At 39.4% G+C, this 21,391-nt stretch overlaps 1 long non-coding RNA gene across 4 annotated transcripts; it reads right to left on the bottom strand.

Moving 5' to 3' along the window:
• Positions 1 to 741: 741 nt before the first annotated feature.
• LOC146544695 (uncharacterized) lies at positions 742 to 21,346 on the bottom strand. 4 transcript variants are annotated; one of them, XR_014882451.1, is made up of 6 exons: positions 21,124 to 21,346; positions 16,601 to 16,808; positions 15,336 to 15,427; positions 13,202 to 13,316; positions 4,110 to 9,410; positions 742 to 1,935 (listed from the first exon to the last, which is right to left on the bottom strand). It is a non-coding gene; the product is annotated as an uncharacterized LOC146544695 (long non-coding RNA). The 4 variants fall into 4 exon arrangements; XR_014882449.1 differs by lacking the exon at positions 742 to 1,935 and having other exon boundaries at positions 2,968 to 4,273; positions 9,152 to 9,410; positions 21,124 to 21,343; XR_014882450.1 differs by lacking the exon at positions 742 to 1,935 and having other exon boundaries at positions 2,968 to 4,273; positions 21,124 to 21,341.
• Positions 21,347 to 21,391: the final 45 nt, after the last annotated feature.

Here is a 21,391-nt window from a genome sequence, read left to right as displayed (position 1 = left end):
TTTCAAGCAAAGGAATGTTTCATGCATAGTTGCACATTTATGCTTAAGTTTAAATACAGCAGGGCTTAACTTCTTGCTATTTTGGTATTTTAGGTAGAGTTTGATTTCTTGATGAATCTGATAAATTTAGATGCTAAGTTGTAAGGAGCATTAGACTTGTTGAAGAAAATTTTATTTAGTTCAGTGTTTGTTACCTTCTGTATCAACTCTAACAAGGCAAGAGTTTCCTCATGGGAGTTCAGATACTTTATTTTTGGGGCTGGAGGGAAGAGATTAGATTGGACAAAGCCAATTTTGATGAGTGTAAAGCTATGATCTGAGTGAGCATAGTTTATGACCCCATAGATAAATAATACTTGTGTTCTAAGATTTTAGCCAGATTTCTGGTAAGCTGGCTAAGACTAGTAGGACAAACAATGCACCTAATTAGAATAATTAAGTTTGGAAAAGACCACTGAGATCATCTATTCAACCATCAGCCAATCACCGCCATGTCCGGTGACCCAAGTCCCTCAGTGCCACATCTATACGGTTCTTGAACAACTCCAAGGACGATGGACACTACCCTGGGCAGTCTGTTCCAATGCTTCACTACTCTTTCAGGGAAGAAATTTTTCCTAATATCTAACCTAAACCTCTTCTGGCACAACTAGAGACCATTCCCTCTTGTCTGATTGCTAGTTACACAGGAGAGGAGGCCGACTCCTACCTCACCACAACCTCCCTTCAGGGAGTTGTAGAGAGCAATAAGGTTCCCCCTGAGCCTTCTCTTATCCTGAACGATCCCAGTTCCCTCAGCCACTTCTCATAAGACCTGTGCCCTACATATGCCTGTTTAAAAGTACTTGTGGAGATCAAACGTCAGTATGTATTTTCAGGATCTGATATAGGAAGGACACACACACATATATGTACACATACACATACACATACACATATATCTATCTATATATACACACACGCAGACACATATGTTTAATTGTATGGGCTCTCAGAAAATCAAGGAATTAAGGCATCACTGTGGGAAGATTTCAGAAAACTGGAACACTTCAACAACCAGTTTTAGCAGACAGTGGTTACCAGCCCATTGAGTTCTAACTAACTCCAGTAGTTACCATCACAGAACTCAGACAAGAAGGACTTACCAATTTATTTATATATTTTCCAAAGTTAATGGGAAATTGAAATGCATTTGCCCATCTTCCTAAGCATTCTGTGTTACATTTCCTTTTAACAATGATTCATGATTGATAAGTATCATACATAAATAATAAATTGCATAATGCATGTTGCATAGAGGAATGCAGTCATCCATGCACTTATACAACATTTTGCTGACTTGGTTTGGTATTTATAGAAAATGTAAGAGGCCCTTCCAAGTTGTTTAATCAACACTTCAAGAATAGAAATCTGCAAAATGCTTTGAGCAATTATAATACTGAATAGTAAACTTTGGAAGTATATATTCAAGTTCACCTGAAAACTACAAATCTGTGTATGGCACCGCAGAATACTTTTGCCTTATTATTACCCGTCCATGACATGGTTGACTTACAGAGATAAATAGCAGAGAGACACATAAAAGAGAAGAGCCCTTTGGCATCTTTAATTTGGGAGTCAGAAGAAGCCTATTGCTGGGATATGTGCTCTGAGAAGTACCAGAGTATGGGGCTTGTGAAGGAGAAGCAAAAATTTCAACTCCAGCCTTGGGATTTACATGGCAGGACACCACACCTATCAGCTGCTCATTTTTCAGGGCTCCTTCTCAGACCTTGCTGGCCGGGGAAGCACTAAGGTAACAGCTTTGACAATGATCTCAGGAGAAAATTTCAGAAATCTCTGCAGTTCCGTTGATCTGGTATGGTGCTGGTAGTGCAGGGATCAGGGTATCCTTCCTGCCTCCCTCTCTGGTTTCCTTCAGCACTATGATTTCTCCTGTTAATGTGTAGGATTTGATTAGCATTACTAATTAGCATTACTTTTTTTTGCATGCCTCTTTGCTTCACAAGCTGCAATTCTAAATTATAAATATCAATTGGACAATGCACTTAAAAGAGCGCATCTTTTAATCAAACAGACAATTTCAAAAACAGACATCTTAAAAACTGGTTTCTAGTTTCTTCCAGGGTAAGCAAATTGATGAGAACAAAAATAAATGTTTTGTCAGAAGATTTCTAAAGATTTGTCCAGTTTCTTTAAAAAAATCCCCCAAACACTGAGCTGCAAAACTACAGTAAATGTGAAGGTATTCATTTTTTAAACTAAAGTGCATTAAATTATTGAATACAACATTTTTTAGATGGAAAGTTGAAGAAACAAGTATTCTCATGCATGCTGACTAGCTCTAATGTCAAAGTGGGCAATTCAGTTACAAGTTACAGTCAATTACTTTTCTGAAAGGAGAAACTACACTAGAAACAAAGAAGACCAAGGGCAAGCCTGCTCTTTAATGCAGCATTAGCACACGGATGGAGAAACACATTAGCTGAAATACTGGCTACACGCTGAGGGCCCTGGTTGTATGCAAAAGCAAGCAATGGGAGCAGACTGCATTCAGCACCCGGCTACTGTGGACACAGACAACGGCAAGTACTGGACTGGGGCAAAAATAATTAATAAAAGAAGAGCTAAATGCTCTCTGTGTTCTTGCAAACTTACTCAGGCCTGCTCTTGATATTTGTTAGTCTTCAAAATGTTGTGGTTCAAGGAAATTCTTATTTCTGCACAACTTTTCTTTTGCACAGGGGTGAATCATTTATTTTTACTGGGCAGGAGTAAAAGGAGCTGAACCTTGGTGCCAGTATTGCACGCTGTGCAATGCATACACCTCCTCAGAATTCAGTCATTTGCTATTTCCATGGTTTTCGTGAGACATCTGGTGGTTGGAAAGCAAAATCACAGAGCATGCAGAGACCTGCTTGTGTGAAGAATGGAGTCTTTCTCCTGCAAGGTCTGTGAAGGCTGGTGAATAGAATTAAATCCAGCTAGTGACTGATCACAAGTGGTGTTCCCCAGTGATCAGTCTTGGGGCTGATCCTGTTTAAGGTCTTTATAGATGACCTGGGCGAGAGGATTGAGTGCACATTCAATAAGTTGACAGACAACATTAAGTTTGGGGGAAGTGTTGATCTTTCTAGGTGTAGGAAGGCCCCGTGGATGGATCTAGATGGACTGGATAGCTGGGCTGAGTCCAAGGGGATGAAGCTCAACAAGACCAAATGTTGGGTCCTGCACTTTGGCCACTAAAGCCACAGGCAATGCTATAGGCCTGGGGCAGAGTGGCCGAAAAACTGTGTAGAGGAAAAGGACCTGGGGATGTTGGTTGACACTTGGCTGAACATGAGCCAGCAGTGTGCCCAGAGGGCCAATGGCATCCTGGCTGTATCAAAAATTGTGCAGTCAGCAGGAATAGAGAGGTGATTTTCCCCCTGCACACAGCACTGGTAAGGCCGCCCCTGAAGTGCTGTGTTCTGTTTTGGGCCCCTCACAACAACAAAGACATTGAGGTCTTGGAGCGTGTCCAGAGAAAGGCAAGAAAGAGAAAGGAAACAAAGCTGATAAAGGGTCTGAAGCACAAGTCTTATGTGGTGTGGTTGAGGGAGCTGGGATTGTTCAGTCTGGAAAAGAGGAGGCTCAGGGGAGACATTATTGCTCTCTACAACTGCCTGAAAGGAGGTTGTGGTGAGGTGGAGGTTGGCTTTTTCTGCTGTGTAGCTAGCAGTAGAACAAGAGGGAATGGCCTGAAGTTGTGCCAGGGGAGGTTCAGGTTGGATATTAGGAAAAAATTGTTCATTGAAAGAGTAATGAGGCACTGGAACAGGCTGCCCAGGGAAGCTGTGGGCTCATGGTCCCTGGAGGTGTCCAGGAAATGTGTGGATGTGACACTGAAGGACATGAGTTAGTGGGCATGATGGTGATGGGTTGATTGCTGGACTTGTTGAACTTAGTGTATTTGTCTGACCTTAATGATTTTATGATTCTATGATTCTATGAAGGAATCAGCCTGCCACTGTCTCTCAATCATTTAATTTTATCTTTACTGTTAGGGGATAAGTGAAATAAAAATTGTCCATCTGTCTGAAATATATTAATGAACTAGGGCGGACTACCTGCATTGGGCCAGGAAGAAGATCTGAGGCTATGGAGACAGCAAAGGGATGTTTTGAGCCTTCTGTGTAGGGAGGACCTCTACTCAGATGCTTCCCAGTTGAGGTGATGCCTCGCTCATGCCGCATTGCATTCTCCCTTCAGCATGGGGTACAGATGCAGTGTTCTGCAGAGCATGGGAAGTGAAACACATTGAGCAAGTGTGCATTCATATTTCACTTCAGTACTGTGAGATTTTTCATGAAACACTTTCCTTCTGAAGATGGACACCACTCAGACAATTCTCTCAAAGCTCATGAACAACTATTTTTGTAGTGTTAGTACCAGGTACAGTAAGGCACTGAGAAAATCCATTTAAGAACAGATAATTTTTTTTCTAACAGATTAAAAAAAAAAATAAGAAAAAGGAAGAAGGAAGGTAAGAACACCACAGGGAAGTAGAAAGACAGAGTAGCTATAAGTATCTGTCTCTTTGATTATAATTACAATTATTACAAAACTATATAATAGCAATTTCTCAGCTGGCCTGGCTTTTCACTGTGGCAGGTGCCATTGAGATACACACAGAAAATGACAGTACTTGTTTCAAAGAGACTATCAGCTAGGAGACAAAAATAAATGAGAAAAATAAGTGGATTGTGGAGGGTGATGGGAGACACTGCAACAGTAATATGATGATGGGTGCAATTCTAAACTTCACCATATACCATATTGTGCTATTAAAAAACCTTGTGAGAAATCGGAGAAATAATGAGAGTCCATGCTAGGTGCATTGGGAACAAAACCAGTTGCAAAAGGTAAATCCTAGAAGATTGGTAACAAAGTGTTAGCTGACTATAGAAGCCATTCTGTAGAAGCTATCTCAGGCCAATCATTCTGGTAATGAGACCTTATAGAAACCATTTGCCCCCAGGCTGCTGTTATCCACCTGATAATCTGATTCTTGCAAGTGTGCAATGAGAAAAATCATGGCCTTCCAGACCCCTTAAAGTCACAGTTTATTAACAGAGTCTTGCAAGAGATGGAAATTCCATTTGGCAATAGAATGGACACTTGTTCTCATTAGCAATGGCAGCAGCAGAAACTTCACAAATTCTATGCAGAACGGTATTTCATAAAGGATTAGTGTCAGGTCGACCTGGATATTTCATTTTGAAAAGTGGCCATTTTAGATTTTATAGTAAATTATAAAATGAAATGGAAAAATTAAATTGAAAAATTAAATGGAATTAATGGAAATTAAATGAAAAAAAAAAAAAAAGTATGTGTAAAAATGTTTCCACATGTGTCATCTTCTCTTTTTGTTCCCCTTTGTTGAAGGAAATAACTGAGAAAATTATGCCAGTTTGTATATGTGTCAGTGGTAATGAACGTGGATTCTCTATTCCAACATTGTTTCCCCAGTAAGCTCTATTAACTAGCTCTCGCTGGTCTTCCAGATCTAAATTTTGTCCCCTTCCTTGAAAATTGAAACAATTATTCTTGGCCCAGCAGCATACAGTTGTAACACACTGACTCAAAAGAGCACAAGAGCAAAAGAGAACAGCCCTTCTGCAGCTGAATGCAAGATACTCATGTGGGAGCCAGTGCATCTCTGACAAGGTCTCCTGTTGGAGTGAGGTTGACAAAATGGCACAGATATGGATGCATCCATCTAATCTCCTTGGAGCATGCTGTGCTGGATAAATCTGATGATATAAAACTTTACTGTATTTGCCTCTATTGTTTGCTGAAACAGCTGGGAATAGCTGATGGGATAGAAAAGCCCTTACAAATGAAAATGTTCCTTGGAATATGGGCTCCAGCAGAGAATGAACTGAGCCCTGAAGTCTTTTCTTTAAGTGTTGGCCACGGTCTTCCTTCTAACCATAGAAATGGATGATCTAATACATCAGGAAGGCATTTTCATCTTTCGTTCTTATCTACCCAATCAGACAGACCCACATCAACACTGACTCTTCTAAGGATTCCTTCCAGCCATGAGAAGGAAATTCCTGTGTTTCAGAAATGCCTGCTTGTGCTCTAAAATGTCATGCTCATCAGCACAGAACAGTCACAATATGATGTAAGAACTGAGGAGTAGCTCTGTGCCATTGCTGTTGCTGCTAGTTCAGGACTGAGCACAGGAGGAACATGAAAGTGGCAGGCCCTGGCATTACAAACTTCTTTCTTTCCTTCCTCTTTCTGGCTTTGTTTGTGTAGAACGTGTATAATTTTTCAGTATATAATTTTCTTTGTTAAGTGAAATAGTCTCTTACTCAGTGAAATTGTCCCTTAATCTTCTGTAGGAAATACCATGAATAGAGCAAAAAAGATGCATAAAATCCATATTTCATTTGCAAAAACAATGTATCATTTAAAAAAACTTGGTTTATGATATCAGCAAAAGGAACAGAGAAACAGTGCTCAGTGTCAAATGGTATTATAACCAGTGCAATTTAAGTATTCATACTGCAGTTAATTGCCTCAGGGCAAGCCTGGCTTCAGTCTAGGCAAGAAAGCAGGTTTACAGCTGTGTTGCTACACTGATTCAAAAATCTGTAATATGGATATGTTTTTGGATTTAGGGCATTTTGCTTCAATATTCTATGCTGCTACTGACTCCACTAAGCTATATCAGGCCTCTTAGTTTCTGTGCTATGCAGCTATATGGATGTAAGTTGAGTATTTAAGACAAATATCACAGAGTAATTAAGTGGGATAACAATGCCTCCCTTTTTCATGGTAGTAATTAACACATAAATTAGTATTTTGTAAATATTTATATGTAAATATTACAAGCTACAATACTGACTGAACTTCTAAGCAGGCATTGGTGAGAATGCTAAGCCCGATCAGAAAACATGCTCATCTCTTCCTCTTGCCTGTAAGGGGAGTGTAGCCAAGATCAGTGTGGAAGGCTTGGACACTGCCTGCTCTGATATTTCCCATCCTCCTTGGTAACAACGCTGTATTTTATGTTAAATCTGCTTGGCAATTGATTCTGAGCATATTTGCCTTCAGGCCTCTGCAGGAAGTTTGGCACCAGCTTTCGTGTTATCCAGCCTTGAAGTTGCACTGGACTCCATTTATATCTGAGTGATAAGTCAAAAATGCTAATAATATGTAGATGAAGAATTTAGTTGTCATCCACAGAGGGCAATTACGTATTACCCCGTGTATCAGAGCATCACAGTGAAGGGATGGAACAGGCAGCTGTTCTGGTTTGAGAAAAGTGTTGAACTTTGAAATTCCAGTCACACTAAAGATCCATTTGAAATAAGATGAAGAGGGAAAAAAAGAAAAGCTCATAGACCAGCCTAGAATAGACACTTGATTAGGCACAACTCCTAATTAAGCTGTGGAACTTGTTTCACATATCTAATGGAAATCAAACGTATAAACCAAAATGCAATCAGACATATTCACAAGGAAAAGTCAAGCAAGGACAGAACATCAGAATAAGGATACACTTATTATCTCAGTGATTCCTTAAGACACAGACACCCGGAAGCTATAAGTATATGAGGAGAAAGCATCAATGTAGATGTGCCATGTTCAGGGTGATCTTTCCCAAGCTTCTGCTAGCACCTACTGGGAGAGGTAGGCAAGCAGGTTTAACGGCTGCTCTGAGACAGTACAGCAATTTTATACTCTTAAGTCCCCATCTCTTTTTACAACACTGATGCCCTGTAGTCCCAGGAACTTCAGTCTGGATACCCTACGCTATATGTGGATACAGAAAAGAACCAAGTTAATTATTGATATTTTGTCTGAAAAATAGGTTGTTGAGAGGCTAGCTTCTGGTAATATTAAACATGGTATAAGTAGATTTGATCCCCGCAGATCAATTGCTGTTTTCAGGAACCAAATACCACATGTGACATAAAAGCATTCCCACAGGAAATCTATTCTTCTCTACCCGAATGTCATTATCTAAAAGTGGATAAAGATTATTTGCATAGAGAACTTGAAGAAGATATTTTTCAGCTATTAGAATGCCACTGGGATTATCATATTCAGAAGCGATGATTTTTCCTTCCTTTTATTTTTCTCTTAAATGGATGAAAAATGCAGCCTATCACTCTGGACGTTATTTCATTTTTCCTTTTTTTTGCGGGTAAGAGTCAGCAAATTCTTCTGTTTTCCATAGTTTTGTTATAATGCAAAAGTATAAAAGACAATCATTCTTTTAGAAATGGGAAAAACAAAACATGTTTTTGTTCTTTTTCTTGTTTGCTTTTTTTGTTTTGGACTGCTACCGGAGTCATGCTGAAGAAAACATATATGTTTTGATACTATGTAAGAAATATGGATATCATTCATAACTCTATAGTGTAAAAAAGAAATACCTTGCTCTTAGCAGTAATAGAAACAGAAATCATTGAACTCAAATGTGATAAGGACCTCAGTAAATCATCTAATCTAATTTTTTGGTGAAAGGCATCAAATATATCTCAGCCAGTGGCAAAGATGTTTGTCAAATGATTCCTAATGCCTCAAAGGAAGGAGATCCCTCAGCATTTCTCTACATCTTGACCAGAGACTCATCATTCTCCCAGGTTCTCTGCGTACCTCACTTTGCTAATCCTTGGTGGCCAGTTCTGCTGTGGCCTTGCTGGGGCAGGGTATAATGGCCCCACGGCTGACATGAGGGCCTGGGACCTGAGCAGACTGAAGGGAGCCCCAGTGGCTGAGAAAGAACCTGGGGCAGGGATAGGCAGGGCTGGGGATGCCTCAGGGCTGGGAAACGTCAAGCTTTCCCACCTCTACAGTATGATCAGCTGGTTGTGCTTCTGGTGCTAAAAGATGGTGGATGAAGTAGGCTTGCTCTGAGGTTTTTAAGACTGATATGGTTCTCTGCCACAATGGACACACTTTTACCTTTGTTTTGTGAGATAGAAGGCTCAGTTTTACCAAGAGAGGAAACACTGTCCCTTTTGGTGCAGTTACCAATAAATCAATCCAACCTTGTATATCATTAGGATCACTTGTTCAGAAACTCTTTGTATGGGTCACAAGATATGGGAAGGTGAAAAATGTCATGCTGGTAGAATATACTTACAGCCATATTTTGTCTGAGGAAAGTCAACATTCAGTAGTGTGAAAAGCCCAAGCAGCATTTGGAAATGGGTTGACAGCATATGTCAATACAATAATTTGAAAACATGGATCAAAACTGTTAAAAACCGAAGCACAGTTCCTCCTGCCCTCTGATATCAGTCTGAATCACAGTCCTTCTTTTGCAGACGGAGATGGAAGTTGTTGTGACTGCAGTGATATAGCTCCATGGATGAAAGCAGAACATTTCTAAAAACTTGGTTCTGAAATTTCCAAAAAGGTACAAATATGGGTGAGGCACTGTGCTGTCAGCTGATAATTACTATTTTTTTGCTCTCATCTCTGCCTTTTTTAATCAAAATGAACCGGGAATTGTCTAAACTCCAAGTTTGTTGTTCACATTTACTTGAAAATAAATATATTGCCTTTAGAGACTATTATATGTCTGCAAAGAAGATGTTTTTTTTTCCTGATATCACAAAAGCAATTTACCAGAATAAGATTATTTTTTTTTCCTGGAACTGCGGTACTTAATCATTTCTAAGCAAATGTGGGAAAGAACTGTCATATGTCCTTTGCTTTGTAAAGAACCATTAAGCTTTGGACCTATTAGCTTGTGTTTGGAGGTTTCCATTTATCGCTCTTTGTAGTTATATAATGAAATATTTATTGAAAAAGAAGCAACCGTTAAATCTCTTCCATCAGTAAACAAGCATCTCCTTCACCTCGCGAAAATGGAGGATAGACTGATCTGCAGTTAGACTACAGCGGATACATGTGTTTGCTGAACACATCTTGTCTGAAGAGTGGAACATCTGCTCTTCCTCTCAGATTTCCTCTAGGAATTCCTCTTTTAAGCTATTACAGTTTTACTTTCTGCCAAGGATTTTATTTACTGCTCTGACATATTCAAAATTGCTAACCTGTGGTCCATCCAAACTGTATGACAGTAACTATGGGATCTAAAAGATTCTGTACGTGGTTTTCAGTCTTAAAGTTTGCAAGCATCTGTTTTCCCATAAGTTTGTGCACAACTTGCATAAGGAGTTCTCTTGTGACTTCTCTTGTTAGACACATGAAGAATTCATTTGCTCATAGTTTCTGGTTTCCTTTTAGGCATGATTATTTTTTTTTCATGCTTATTTACAATTTTATATGTTACTTTCATTCTTATATTACCTGATGGCGCTGCAATATTTTATAGAGTTTTACTGTTTAATTAATATAAAACAGTTAGATTTAGAATAATACTAACTTCTGGCAGTTCAGATGCTTAGAAGAGTCCCAGAGGCTTTCTACGCATGCCAACATCAAATTATTTCTATAATAATGGGTAAAGATTTATCTTTTCTACATGCTGCTTTTTCTTTAGGTCGTTGAACAAATTGGTTTCCAGAGAGTTATTAAGAGAGTGATTATCAAAAGGATTCAGTTCCCACCTAGAAGAAGATAATGATTTTCAAGACCTTAGAAACTTGCCTTTGCAGTATGTTATACCAGATTTTCAAGCAAACCTGACACCTGATGCCGGGTCCTTAAAAACTTGAATACTTTTTCTGATGCCTAAATTGGAAGTGGGTATTGCTATGAGTCTGTTCATACACATCTTTTCTGTGACATTAAGTTCCCAAATTACAACGTGTAGTCCTGGATAAAACATAATGTACAGTGTTAAACACATTCAAAATAAGTTCTGGATTCCGTACAAATATATTTTCCCACACATGGGAATCACCTACAGCTCTGAGAGTCTAAGCCTGTATTTAATCTGGTGGATTTCTCACACAAAAATTAATAGACATAGAAAGGGAATCTATTGTGCAGACTCCAAGGCTGGCAATGTACCTGCTTCAACCTGATCTCTAAAAGAACTGTCCTTTCGGTTGTAGCTTCTTTTCAGTGTTGCCAATCTCACTGTTTTTCTTGTTTGGTAAAGTACAGAAAATGAAAATTTAGGATGAAAATTTAGGAAGAAGTGGAAAGAACAAAAAAACTGGTACTCATTTGGTGAGCCATCCAACCACATAAATCCATGATTCTTGCAGTAATTAACAACTATAACTTCCTACCTGTTCCTCTTTACTGATCTCAGAGGAAAGATGACCTTCAGAAGCCAAGGAACTAAACTTGGTTATTAAGAATGTCAGGTCTTGGTTTTGTATTTAAACTTTTCCCTGGCAACTCGGGCAATATCTATCTGTCACATTAAAGGTATTGTTTTTAAAAGAAATAATTAAAAAAAAAAAAAAACAAAAATTCAGCAGTGAATTCTATTTACACGCTTTCCAAGAATTTATCAAATTCTCTGTAACTCAGTTTGTACTAGTATGTCAAAAACCAGTATTGTTACAGCTTCAGAATCCCAAACTTGTCTACCAAAAGGAATACCCAAAGATTCAGACGTGGTTTTCCCATCCTAATTGTAGAAGGCTTTATGCACACCGCTAATGGAGCTTTCCTAGTTCTTCTCCTTTGTGAGATGCTGAAAGCACTAGCTATAGGATTAAAACCAGAAAGCTTAGATTCAGTTAGAGTAAAAAGGCAATAACCTTATGTATAGTCTGAAACTCACGATCGGTAGTTTAGTCGGACAAAGCTGGATAATTAATGGATTAAATGCACCAAGAGCATGACCTACTCTGTCTCCATCCATCTTAGAATCATGGAATCATAGAATCGTTTGAGTTGGAAGGGACAATTAAAAATCACCTAGTCCAACTCCCCTGCAAAGAATGAAGAAACATCTTAATTTCAAAACATTTGTTTTTTGGAAGAAAGGGGGCGTGAAAGTTGAGACAATAAGGGATTGAAGCATCTGAACCTCCTGGACTCACTCGGGAAGCATAGTGCAATAGCACCAAGCTTCTCTCCTTTCTGTGCTTACACAGAAAATATCCACCACTGCTGCATTTGATATCTAAGGAATTTGTATGGACTTTTTAGATAATAAACCTTGGCTGACACATTTAAAGCATGAAATATAAGAAGAAAATCCAGCTTATTAGTTTTTTTTTCCTTGTTAATGTTTTAGAACCCCGGAGCAGATTTCAGATTGCCTATAAATGAAAACTGGGAGCTATTCTTTTATAAATGAGCATGGAGTAAAACTCTGAAGTGCTCAGTCCTCATGTTGAACAGAGAAATCTGCTTGCTGAGTTGCTTTCTTTTCCCCTCTCTCAGTATATTCTACACCTGTCACTAATGAAATTAGCTGCAAAAGGAAATGATGTTTCTGATCTCTGAAGCACGAGAAGAGAAAAATCTTTTAAAGGAGAGCGTACTGCACTGCCAACTCTCCCTTCTCTCACAGCTGATTTCAAACTCAATCTTCAGTCTCTAAACACTCACTTAACCAGGAGAACAGGAAAATGGTGACTTGTATAATGACATCCATTGTTTTGTCTGCATTTGTTAAATAAGATTCCTGTAAATGTTCTCATTCATCAGAAATTTGCAAATTGAGAGGAAGAACCAGTTATACTGCAGCTTCATAAAAGTTATTTAATTTCCTGATCTGCTCACTGCTGAGTCTGGTCTCTCATTTTGCTCATCACCCACCACCTGTGCTCCGGGTATAGCCACCCAGGAGAAAGGCCATTCGGCTCCCAAACCTGGCTTCATAAGCCAATTAACTGCATTTTTTTTGTCTTGGCCAAAGCACCACATGGTGCAGCTCTGAAATGAATGATGAGGAGCTGGGCAAAAGTAATTTGGAATAGCATTCATCCACCTGTACTTAGTGAGGGACCTCTGGAATCTCCAAAAATAAATGAACAGATAGTGGAGTGATATCAAGCATTTATAACGGCATAAAGGCAAGCGTTGAGAAGAAATTGTTGATGCTATCATTCATGCATCCGCAAATGTATTTTCTTTCTAATTTTACCCATATGCAGCTGCATATTCTCCCTAATTAATGAATTGCCCTCAGGTTACTCACCCAGACAGATCTAATCTGTCTCTGTCCAAAATGACTACGCTCTGTCCCATATTAAAGATGCAAAAGGCCACAAATTACTTTCTTCGTCTTCCCAATGAGAAAATAGCTGCTTACTGGATAGCATTCTCTCCATGTGGCATTCAGGATGATTTCGTCAGTTCACGGCTGTGAAGCTCTCAGTAGAAGTGAAGCAAAACATCTACTGCTAAAAGTTTCTCAGTTCAGATTCCTGTTCAACAGGAGAAACATTTACTTCAGGTTTAAGCTTATAATAAAGCCATGAATGCAATGAAATGTGTAAATATACAGTTCTTTCATCTTTAAAGCAGTTTATAAATATTAACCTATCTTTCCTGGGAATAGTTTCCAAGTGAAGTCACATGATAAAGATGAAAGTTAAACATATTGTGACAGAAAGGTATTTTTTTCCAAACCTTGTAATGAAATACGGTGTGCAATTAGCATATAAGGTGAAATATATATGAGTATATGTCATCTTTAATGCTAATTGACCTCCACTGTCGCTACAAGAATAAGGATGTAAGCAAATTTAACGTGAATTTTACTGCTCCTTTCTTACATACATTGATAATGTTACCTCCTTAAGGCCTCTAGGGGGATTTACAAGCTGGTAGATAGAAAACAAGATCACCTTATGTTCTGCTGTCTGGTATGAAATAGAGCATCAACAGTAGTCAGTACTCTAAGAATTGGAACTGATAGTGCTGAATGTGAATTCCCCACAGAAGTGCAAGCAGCAGAAATAGTTACTTATTGAAGCTGAAGGGAAAAAACGTCCATACAGCTTGAGTTCTGGTTCCAGTGTGAACACTGCAAGTAGCCAACACTACACTAATACTGTGGCAGTTAATCTCTAGTTTGAATTTACCATTGAGAGCAAGCTTTATTAAACCCCCAAATCTCCTTATGTACGTATGAAAATAAATAGAAACAAACATACAAAAATCAGGTGGGTACTGCAAAGCTCTGTGATAAAAGAGACAGAAGACAGAAGTAGAGATGTCATGTTCATCTCACAATTTGAGACTGATATTACTGCATTGTTTTTTCCCTGTACAGGGCCAGCAATCTCTCTTGTGCCTACAGTTTCCCATTCATCTCTATCCTCTTTGTTCAGATTGTGAAGTCTTTGGATGACAGCCGCTTCAAGCAGGTGCACACAGTGCCTGGTACAATACACTGCCCGTACTAGCCAGTACGTTGTGGTTTGATCATAATGTGAGTTAAAAAAAAGCAGGGGGAACACTGAAAAACTCTCTGTCACTGCAATAAGCTAATACTGGAAGAACATTTTCTGTTCATCCTTAATTTTAGAGTAAAATAAGTGAGAAATGTGAATGAAAAAAACTCATCACCTAACTATTTAGAATGCATAAAAGCTTTTCTGGTTTCAGAAGTTTGCTTTTCAAATATCCTTTGATCAAATCATGTACGTGAGATTTAACTAGAACTTCTTAAAAATAGAACAGAAAAGAATGAGTTCTGGTGAACGGTACTTTGAGAATACATGTGGCTTTTGCGTTAGAAATAAAATTTGCCTGCTTGGGAGAAACAGAGGTAACTGCAGTTTTCCAATTTCTCACCACTTTCTTACTTTTTTTGTAAAAGGTTCCTTGAAAATCACAAACTTCACAGCTGGCATGCTGGTAGCTTTGCTTTTTTATCCAGCTTGATCGGCAATTCTTAACTGTCATGCCAGTAAGCCATCCTGTACACTGGTTATCAATGTATATATCTGCTTTTCTAATTATGTTTGGATTTCTGAGAAATAGCTACAGTGTAAAGAATTGTGAACATCAAGCAGTCACCCACATTTAGGACAGTGCAATCAACCCCCTGGGAAGATAATAAAGGAAAGCCTGATTGCTGGTGGCAATAGGTTTTTTTTCCAGGTCACTGCACAGGGTGAGGCCTAGAAGGTGGATATTTTCCATTTTGCTTCTTTTTCTACTCATTAAAGAGGCTAGTATAGTCATGCCCTTATTTTAGACTTTTCCACATGATCCATAGTTAATGCTCCTCAGATGCAGAAAGGTCTATATGGATCTTTTGTATTACTCAAAGATTAGTATGTTGCAGTCCCAGTACAGTTCTTCAGGGTTTGCACTACACTACGATAAAGGAATTTTTCTTCTTTTTTGGACACATTATTTTAATCCTTAAGAAGAAAAAAAATGGAGTTGATTTTATTATTATGGATTTTGAGTTTTTTAAGACTATGTCTTACTGGAGAGTGTCCAGAGGAAGGCCATGAAGATGATCCAAGGGCTGGAGCACCTCTCCTATGAAGACAAATTGAAAGAACTGGGCTTCTTCAGCCTGGAAAACAGAAGGCAGAAGGGAGACCTCATTGTGACCTTCCAATATTTAAAGGGAATTTATAAACAGGAGGGAAATTAACCTTTTACTTGAGTAGATAGTGATAGAACAAGCAGGAATGGTTTTAAAGTAAAGGAAGGGAGATTTAGTTTGGTTGTCAGGGGGAAGTTCTTTACTGAGTGGTGAGGTGCTGGAACAGGTTGCCCAGAGATGTTGTGGATGCCTCATCCCTGGAGGTGTTTAAGGCCAGGTTGAATGGGGCCCTGTGCAATCTGATCTAATACTTCATCTAGTGGCTGGCAACCATGCCTGTGTCAAGGGGGCTGGAACTTGATGATCCTTGAGGTCCTTTCCCAAGCCAAAAAGAAAAAAAAAAATAAGGCATAGCTAGAAGGATATTCTTCAGTGACTGCGTTTGAGTTTATAACATCAAGTCAGAACATTAAAACCCTTTGGGGATCAGTTATTGTGTACCACTGCAAAGTAATCATTATTGACTGGTGTCAGAGTTGACAGTCAGCTTGAGCTCCAAAATCATTACGAATTGAATTGGTTCTCAACATCTGAAATTTTGCTTTTAGAAGCTATCCCAGCAGGTTTGTTACCTTCGACTGCCAAGGTACTGACGCAAGCTGTAGATTGCCCTCTTGTTAGAGATTAAAAACTCTTTGCAAAGCATCAGCTGACCCAAGTTTTATCACTTGCATGATTATTTCTGGAAGCAGGATATTTTGGTGCAGAGTGACTAATTTTTAGTTACTAACAGCTTTGATTCCTCCTATCAAACAATCATAAAAAGCTTCTTAAATACAAAATAAGCTGCTGGTTGATACTATTCCAAACCATTGGGCCCTTCGTGCTATAAAACCAATTTCTCCCAGTACAAATCCTGTAGCACACAACTTCTCAGTAGTACCAGCAGCATCATCTTCTAGATTTTTCATTCTTAACGTATGCTGCAGTGGCCAGAGCTGTAAGTCATCTCCAAACTATGGAAATCTGGTAATTTATAGACTAATTGGATATTTTGACTTGCAAATTCCTGTGCTAAAATTGCTCTATAGGAAGCATTTACACAAGCTTTACATTAATAAGATGATCAGAATGAGAGCCAAGGGAGCTGTTTCAGGAGACAGAGCTGAGTGCCCACTCCTTCTAAGAAAAATGACTTACCTAATTGCTGAGAGATGAAAGATGTGAAATCAGCGCCATGTCCATATGTTCTCCCAGAGAAGGCAATGACAGCAGTGTACTTGAAGTATATGAGAGGGACAGGTTCCTCTGTGTGTGGCAACTTGCCTCTTAATATTCTCAAAAGCAAAGGAATATCAGAGAAAAATCAGCTTTGTGCATCTTATCAGCCAGCAACGTACAATGATACCTGTGGATAAAGGGTAAAGGAGAAGAGGAAGAAAAAATTGGAGAAAGATGTGAACCTTTGCTGGTGTGACCTAGGCCATGAATCAGTGGGTGCCAGAGGGACTTGCACTCCTCTTGATATCTCTGGTAAATTTTCCCTATGGCAACTTCATATCAGTATTGAGTCAAAGACCTATTTGAATATCTATTTTCTGAAGGATATGTTTACAAATTGCCTTGAAATTGTTAAGGGAATAAAACTCATGACATGTTTTCTTACTCATGCAATTACGGAGTACATCTCACTGAAGCCTGAGAGTAGACCACATCTAGAAAACCAAAAAAATAAAACTAAGATGTGTCTTCCAGAGTTTGAAGCCTCAAATACTTTTAAAGGCAACGGCTGTCAATGTTTGCTTTTGTGTTGACAGAATCCTTTTAAAAGGTTTTGCGGTGTGAAAAGCTACTTTCTGTGGGTTTTCATAATGCACCGGGACAGAACAAGAAAATGTTTTTCTCACCATAACCGGCCATGGAGCTGGCCAGGAACATTGTGTACCTGATCTGGGAGGCGATTTCCCGCATGGGTCTAGGGCAGAGCTGCAGGATGGGAGCTTGTGGATGTATCCTCATGTGGGGATGTGAGTTTGAGGCATTCTTCTGGGTGACTCAGATCCCTTAACGTGCTGAAGGAGGTACCTGGGGAGAGGGCTTGCAGCTGCCATAAAACGAGGGGTAGGCGGCCCCATGGCTTGCAAGAGGCAAAGTGCTTTTATTCTGAAGGCCTGGAGCAGAAGGAGGGATGCCATCGCCTGTGTCAGCTGTAATCTAGCAGCCACAAGGTGGCACGAAGGCTTTGTGCTTTCTTGATGAAGCATATGCCATCAGGTAGCAGCTGGCTGCCTGCTCCCACTGCGTGCCAATCCCCCTAGTCTGCAAAGCTGCTGGCAGGGGCTCTGAGGGCTTCCATTCCTTATGGGAAAACAACCTCTTTCTGTCTTATAGGGTGAGTGGTGTCTGAAGAGTAAACACAGTGCAACACCTAAGGCAAACACTCACTTGGCTGCAACAGGTCTTGTGCAGCAGGGATGCTAGAGCCCAAATGAACAGCAGACATTCATTCCCTTTGCAGCTTTCCTAATACTGCTGCTCTCTACCTAATGTATAGCAGATACAATAAAGTGTGGAAAAGCACTGACACAGGAGGTTGCAGCTGCCTTTTGGAACAGGCTGCCCAGACAGGTGGTGGGTGCCCTATCCCTGAAAACACCCAGGGTCAGGGTGGACGGGGCTCTGACCTATCTGACAGAACTATAGGTGTCCCTGTTCATTACAGGGGAGTTAGACTGGATGGCTTTTAAAGGCCCCTTATGATTCAAATGATTCTATAATCCTGCACCGAAACAGAGGTGAGGCTGTGGTGGGAGACACTTGGCAAATAAAGCTATCTTCGGTGCATGCGTCATACTCGGGTCATATGTGATGACTGTGACACCCAGAGGTTATGGCTGCTGGGGGTGGACAGGACAGGATGGGATGGGATGGATGGATGGATGCATCTTATACTGCCACAGAGTCTGCTGAGGTGAAATTGAGTCATGAGGATGTGGTAGAGAGAGGGAATCTGAGGCTGGGTTATTAAAAAGTGTATCGTGGGGCTTCTTTGAAATGCATTTATGCAAACTTTACTGTTCTCTGTATAATACTGTTTCTGTTGGGGCCAGAGTTTTCCCTTTAACACACTTTTCAGTGCATTGCTTGAACACTGTTTACAGGTCTCCATCAGAGATGCAGTTCCTGCTGTCCCCCTGAGAGAAGAGTTCTTATCCCTAGGTAGTTTTCCTAAAGATCATGTGAGGGTGTAAGACAATGAGAAGTGAAAAGTTCATATAGCTGGTGCTATGCAGATTCCATTAGCAGCTAAGTCCTGAGGAAGTAAAGAATTCAACAGTCCCATTTGTTATATTTACATATTTACAACTTGCTGTAATGATTCAGTTTCTAACCAGGACTTGAGGCCACACAAGGATGTTAGCAGCGAGCAACAGTCTGAGGATGCAGCATTCAGAGGCTGTGAGTCAAAGCAAGTGCAAATGCTTCTTTGCTCACAGGTCTCCAAGGAATTGGACAGCTGCACTCGGCTGCACTTTGCTCCTTCCATAAGAACTTCACAAGAAAGAAACCCACAGCCCCCTCACGGTTTCCCCATTTCTTGCCAGTTAAAAAAAATAAAAAGAGTTTTAATATCGCTGTGACCTTTCAGCTTTATATTGTCTAACTGGAGCAGAGAAGCTATTTTCTTCTTCATGATGATCTTCCCTCTCACTGCAGGCTCATTTAGGCTTAGGACTAATGTAGCACAGCACAGAATACCACAAGGATTTGAGGTTTTGCACTGCTGTTACTTGTTAACTGTTCCTAAGTTTTCATGACCACGAATCATACATTCTTGGGTGTTATTTATAGAAATAGAAAAGAGTGATCATGAGAAAGTGTTAACTTAAACCAAATGCAAGCCCTGAAAACAGCAGGAATCAATGGACGTTTCTCTTCTCTTCACATCTTAATAGCAGGTTTATGCATTTAGTCTGTGGATCTGTGCTTGGGAACTTTTGTCATCTTCTAATGTGCTGACATTACCTGGTGCTGTGTTCCAGAACAGCAGTGCAAATGATTTTTCATTAAGAAAAATATGAGGAAAACTCGTGATTCAGCTCTCCCTACTGCTTCTTCTTCCCCCAGGAAAATCAAGGAAGGACACCAACTATATTGGGTATAATGACTAATAGTGCTGTTCACTAATCAACACTGGAAGATGGGGAAAGATTCCTTCTGAAGGACAGCTTTTGCTCAATTGCAAAGTCTCCTTTGATTACATTGCTCTCTGAGGATGAGCAATGTGGAGTTAATTATTTTTAGTTTAGTTCAAGGTTATTAATCATCTTCAAACTAACAACAACTACAGAAATTCACCAGTGCTTCCTGTCTTTCACCACAGATTTTCTGGTTTGGATGTATAGTTTTCTTTGCCATTGTAAATGATGCTACTTTCTACCCAGACTGGTAGAAGCCACCACTCACTTAGAGACAACCATTTTGGAGGGTAAGATGGAATTCATTTTTACTGAAATCACTCTTAAAGAAGCTGAATATTGGACTTCTCTGAATCCTTGGCAGAACCCATCAGTGGATATTTACTTTACAGAGTAATGGTATTGAGTGTTTGGAAGCAAGAGGAGGCATAACTCCTGAGTAGCAAACCCACACTGTTGTCAAAAATGTGGAGTCCTCTGACCTCACTGAAGTCACTAGGAGTGTTGCCTCTGACGTCAGTGGGATCCGGTATTTATTTTAGAGCCATTCTGCCTTTTAGCTATGTGCTCCCAAGAAGGCATTGAACTTGCTCTATTTCATGCTGTCCTGGGTAAAATAAATAGATAATGTTTATAAATGCGTGCCTTTTAAGAGCATTGTGAAATTAGCAGTAATGCTTTTGGATGAAAGTTACAACATAATTGTAGAATACTTTATAATGATGAAGAACCCATAGAATTTGTATGTGCACGTCATCAGCAAATTGCAGATTGCCTTTTCTTCAAACTCTGTGATGTGGAGATATTTTCCCCTTTCATAAACAGAACTTTAAACCCATATTCCTATATTTACCTTGTACTTCAAGCTTTCGGGGTAATATAAAAACATTCTACACTGAGAATATGAAGAAAGAAATGGAAGATATGGAAATGAACAGTACAGAAAAAGCAGTCCCTAATCCAGAACAAAACTGGCAGAACTCATCTGAGGAGTTACAGTCAGTAGAGACATTCAGAATGGAGTTACTTACTTCCCATAGATGAGAAGTTTGAATAAATTATGTTATTGACAACAGCTTTATTTTGTCTGGAATGAATATACATATATTTTCCCAATAAGATAAGTGAAACATATTCCCTTGGAGTCCTTATTAAAAACATAGCAAAACCAAAATCCAAACCATCTTAAATGATTATCATTAGGAAATGAGATAAGACTATTTCTGTAATTCTGCATTCATACTTCTTGTCTTTTGTGTCACAGAGCAAATTCTTGTCACTCCTACATTTTAAATCAGAGAAGCTAACAAAAGATGCTTATCCAGTGGTAAAACATTCACTTTGTACCACTGAAACAAGAGCAGTGCATACATTTAGGGAGATCACAAATCTTGCGGAGGCTTAGAAGAAAGCTGTTTTCAATGTAGAGTGAAATATCCGAGAGAAACACCCCAAATTATATTAAATTAACTCCTTTTTCTAAAAGCCCATAGGATTCAAATGTGAAGTCAATAATATACTTACACTTGGTAGCAAGAAAGCCCCAGGAAAAGGAATTACACTACGGTGCAAAAATCATATTAAAGTTTCAGGATTTTAAACATATCCAGAGAGTAATGCAGTTTATTATTTCAGCCACAGTGGTTACTGTGGACAAATCCCATTTCCTCTGGAGAGTCAAAACAGATTGGAGGATTGACAGAGAAAGTTTAGTCCTGCAATATCCTGGCAACCTCCGGTTGCGTTGAGCTCTGTAATCTGTTGTGAAATTCAAACAGGACCAAAAGCAACA

The sequence above is a fragment of the Meleagris gallopavo genome, chromosome 3, assembly GCF_905368555.1.
Source record: "Meleagris gallopavo chromosome 3, MGAL_WU_HG_1.1, whole genome shotgun sequence".
NCBI classification, from domain to species: domain Eukaryota; kingdom Metazoa; phylum Chordata; class Aves; order Galliformes; family Phasianidae; genus Meleagris; species Meleagris gallopavo.
The sequence above is the reverse complement of the archived record's forward strand: the minus strand, read 5'-3'. Positions and strand labels throughout refer to the sequence as shown.